The sequence below is a fragment of the Delphinus delphis genome, chromosome 16 (genome assembly GCF_949987515.2).
Source record: "Delphinus delphis chromosome 16, mDelDel1.2, whole genome shotgun sequence".
Taxonomy (NCBI): Eukaryota; Metazoa; Chordata; class Mammalia; order Artiodactyla; family Delphinidae; genus Delphinus; species Delphinus delphis.
In genome coordinates, this window is record NC_082698.1 from 1,289,150 (window position 1) to 1,293,930 (window position 4,781).

A 4,781-nucleotide genomic window follows, 5' to 3' on the forward strand; every position below is an offset into this window, starting at 1 on the left:
CGGGGGCTGCGGCGTGGCGCAGGGGCGCAGGCGGCGGCAGAGGGCTGCCCAGACAAGAAGCCCGGAGGGCCTCCACCCCTGGCCCCCCCATCGCCGACCCTGGGAACAGCGGGCCCCTGAGCGTCCTGGGGCCTCCCGCAGATGAGGGGCGGGGAGGTCCTGGGGGACCACTCCGAAGGGCTAGCGGGGCAAAGAGGCTGAGGCTGAATCGACTTTTCTAGGGGCCAGAGGCAGAGCTCAGGAGTCCGAGGGGCGCGCACGAGGCTGCAGCGTGAAGCTTCATGGGGACCAGGGACCGGAGCAGCCCTGGTGCAGCCACGCCAGCCACAGCGCCTGTGCCTGCAGGACACGACCCGGGGAGCGAGTCACGTCGGCCTTCGGTCGAGCGCCCGAGTTCCTGCACCCTGAGCCCCTACCCACGCACTCTCTCTCGTCCTGAGGTCGGAACAGCTCTGAGCAAACGGGGCAGCAGCCCCTCTCCTCCCCCGCCCAGCAAGGAGGCCTCTGCCATCCTGCTCTGACCCCAAGGAGGACACGGCTGCCCAGCACAGGGTTTTCTCGGCTCAGCAAAAGGCCCAGAGAGGCGGCCGCGCACAGCACCCCATCAAAGGGACTTTTCTGGCAAACCTTCAAGTCAGGCCACTGGGTCCCCTAGGCAGAGGCGTCCCGTCCGAGGGTACAAGGAGGAGAAAAACGGCCGAGCCCGGCGGCAGGCCCGGGGGCAGCTGAGGGGTGCTCCGGGTGTGCTTCTCTGACCTGGAAGGCTGGGTGTCACACCCCACACGGCGTGCGCCCAGCGCTGCGCTCAGAAACAACTCCCCTTCCTGCACTGACTTCAGACACATCCCAGTTTGGGGACGGCTTTCTGCGAATTCACAGGAAGGAGCATCTGACTGGCTTCATTTCCTTCCGGGAATGACATGCATCCTACTGGACACGGCCCGGAAATCGTCAGGGATTGGTGGACTTCTGCCGCAATGCCCTTCGCATGTAACAGCAAGACTTTTGTTGCTAATCAAATCAGACGTGTGAAGAAAGGGCTCGTCTCGTGCTAAACCGACAGCGACCCTTAGAAACACGCACGGTGTTTTTAATGTATCTCCTAAGAGAGATTAGAATTATTGGGGGTTTGGGTTATAACTGTTATTTCTAACTGCAACATTCTCCAAGAAGTCAAATGTGTGTTGATCTTGCATAAACCCTGACTGGAAATGGAGTTTGCAGAAAATAGGGTGGTGGTGTTTGATAAAAGGAGGAAGGGAAGGAAAGGAGACTTTCCCATACCCTCCCTCCGGGTTCTGGTGGGAACTGCTGTGAAGAACGCTAGGAACCAGGCATGGCCCACCTGGCCGGGAAGTTACGGCTGAACGGACCAGGGTGGTCCCCTTTCCCTGCCCACTCTGTCCTGCTACCAGGCACACGACCTCCCAGAGATATTTTAGAAAATGATTCTCAAGCCCCCAAAAGCACGAGACTCTCCCAAGAAAGCCTATTCAATGTGGCCCAGGCTCTCCAGGAGGAGGAAGTGCCCAGGAGTCCACGTGGTGGGCAGAGACCCTGTTCTTGGTCATCATCAGGTGTAGGAAATCAAGCTCCGGGAGAGAAGCGTCTGGGTAAGGAGCCCCCTCCTCAGCCCAAGCGCCCCCCACCTGGCAGGAGGTTACTGTGAAGACAGGCCATAGGAGAGGAAGAGCCAGACGGGGCTCCAGGCGGCAGCCACCCGTGCCTGGTGAGATGGCCGACCCGCCTGACATGCACCCTACTGGATGCATCGGCGGGGGGGGGGGGGGGGGTGCTTCTACAGGGCCTGGGGGACATCTGTGCTCCCACCACGGTGACCATCACAACAGACGATAAGATCCTCCAGTGGAGAAGATGCCGGTTCTTCTCACAAGGCCTGTGGTTCAGCCGCAAGATCTTTGCCGTGACCTCAACACACTCGTATTTTTATCTATAAATTTGATGGTGAGTCATCATTTCTGGTTTACAGGACTGAATCCAATGCATTTCCCTTTCTGTTGGAAGGAGATGTGTGTGAGTCAAGGCTGCACTTTTGACTCACCGTGAATGAGTTAGAACACTGAACTTCCCTAGAGGTACCACGACTTATTCTTAAATAAACTTCGAGATGATTGTAGATTCAGATGCAGCCACGTGAACGAATACAGAGAGATCCCACGTACCCTCAGTGCAGTTGCCACCACGGAAGCATCTTGAGAAACTAAGAATCATGACCAGGACACTGATTTTGGAAATGTCAGGTTACGGAACACCCTCTCTCCACGAGGATCCCTCCTGCTGCCTTTTAAACCCAACCTTATCCCCTCCTTAGCCCCTGGCAACCACAAATCTGCTCTCCATTTCTATAATTTTGTCATTTCAAGAAGGTTATAGAAACGAAATCGTATAGTATGTGACCTTTTGGAATCACCTTTTTTCACTCAGCGTAATTCTGGAGATCCATCCAAGTTGTGTGTGTAGAGTTCATGTTCGTTCGTGTTTACTGCTGTGTACGTAGCACTCGTAGTGTGGTCACGTTATCCACTCACCCACTGAAGGACACCTGGGCTGCTTCCAGTTTTAGGTTATTACGGACAAGGATGCCATAAACATTCATGGGCAGACTGTTGTGTGAACATAAGTCTTCATTTCTCTGATACAAATGCCTAGACGTACAACTGCTGGATCGTACACAGTTGAATGTTTAGTCACTTGAGAAACTGCAAACTGCTTTCCAGAGGGGCCGCACCACCTGACACCCCTGCCCCCAGCACGTGAGGGATCTGGTCTGTCTGCATCCTCGCCAGCACTTGGGGTTGCTATTTTTGATTTTAGCCATTCCGATAGGTGGCATCTCATTGTGGTTTTATTTTTTTAATGAGGTATAGTTGATTTACAATGTTGTGTTAGTTTCTGCTGTACAGCAAAGTGACTCAGTTATACATATATATATATATATATATATATACACACATTCTTTTTTTATATTCTTTTTCATTATGGTTTATCCAAAGATATTGAATATAGTTCCCTGTGCTCTACAGTAGGACTTTTCTGTTTATCCATTCTATATATAAGAGTTTGCATCTGCTAATCCCTAACTCCCAATCCATCCCTCCCCCACCCACTTCCCCCTTGGCAACCACAAGTCTGTTTTCTATGTCTGTGAGTCTGTTTCTGTTTTGTAGATAGGTTCACTTGTGTCATATTTTAGATTCCACATATAAGTAATATCATATGGTATTTGTCTTTCTCTTTCTGACTTACTTCACTTAGTATGATAATCTCTAGTTGCATCCATGTTGCTGCAAATGGCATGATTTCATTCTTTTTTATGGCTGAGTAATACTCCACTGTATATATGTACCACATCTTCTTCATCCATTCATCTGTTGATGGACATTTAGGTTGTTTCCATGTCTTGGCTATTGTGAATAGTGCTGCTATGAACACAGAGGTGCAGGTATCTTTTTGAATTATAGTTTTGTCTAGATATATGCCCAGGAGTGGGATTGCTGGATCATATGGTAGTTCTGGTTTTAGTTTTCTGAGGAACCTCCGTACTGTTTTCCATAGTGGCTACACTAATTTACATTCCCACCAACAGTGTGGGAGGGTTCCTTTTTTCTGCACACCCTCCAGCATTTGTCATTTGTAGACTTTTTAATTACGGCCGTTCTGACCCGTGTGAGGTGAGGTGATGCCTCATTGTAGTTTTGATCTGCATTTCTCTAATAATTAGCGACGTTGAGCATCTTTTCATGTGCCTATCGGCCACCTGTATGTCTTCTTTGGAGGAATGTCTATTCAGGTCTTTTGCCCATTTGTTGTTGTTGTTTTTGTTTTTATTGGGCTACAGGGGATGGTTGGGAAATGCCCCTGCAAGCTGTGCCCCACTAGGGAAGCGTCCACCTCCTCTCCCTGGAGGAGCTTCAGAGCGTTCCTCTTTGTCCTGGAGCTGCGGCTCTTGCTGGCAGCAGCCTCCTCGGGTTCACTGCCGAGGGGCTTCTCCTTGGAAGAGAATTCCCTCTTTTTCTCGGGGACCCTCTCGTGTCCCGACTCTTCAGGGTCCCTCTCTGGTTCCTCTTTGGGGAAAGATTTCTTTGTCTTGGTGAGACTTCCACTCCAGCTGTCTCTTCAGGATCACTACTAACCAGCTGCTCCTTGGGAAAAGGTTTCTCTTTTCTGGGTTTGGAGGAGACAGAGGGTCTTCCATTCCATTCCATTCTGGGAAGCTTCCATTCCATTCTCCTGAGGCGCTTCCTGGGGCTTTTGCTTTTGCTTCCTTTTGGGTCTTTCATTGTCCCCTTACATTCCTCCGGGGTCCTACTGCTGTTTTCTGAAGACGCCAGGGCCATCGCAGCCAGCCTTTTATTTTCCTTCTTCAAGCGTTTCTTCTCCTGTTTCTCCAGCTTCCTAGTAATCTCAGCAGCTGCTTCCTCTGCCTGAACCATTGCCTCCTTCATGACATCCAGATTCTTTCGTGGAATCTCTCCAGTCTCATAGAAGGACGGCCGCTCCTCAACTTGTTCTCGAAGCTTCTCCCCAAATACACTGGTAGGTACCTCAGAGAAGCAATCAGCTCGTGAGGCAATACTGCATGTGTTTGCCAGGTATGGGGAGATGCGTTTTGCCCATTTTCCAATTGGGTTGTTTGTTTTTTTGCTATTGAGTTGTACGTGCCGTTTGTATATTCTGGAAACTAAGCCCTTGTCGCTCGCGTCATTTGCAAACATTTTCTCCCATTCCATAGGTTGTCTTTTCCTTTTGCTTATGGTTTC

General features: G+C 50.7%; 1 pseudogene; it reads right to left on the bottom strand.

Moving 5' to 3' along the window:
- Window positions 1–629: 629 nt before the first annotated feature.
- LOC132439300 (nucleolar protein 56 pseudogene) lies at window positions 630–4,558 on the bottom strand (annotated as a pseudogene).
- Window positions 4,559–4,781: the final 223 nt, after the last annotated feature.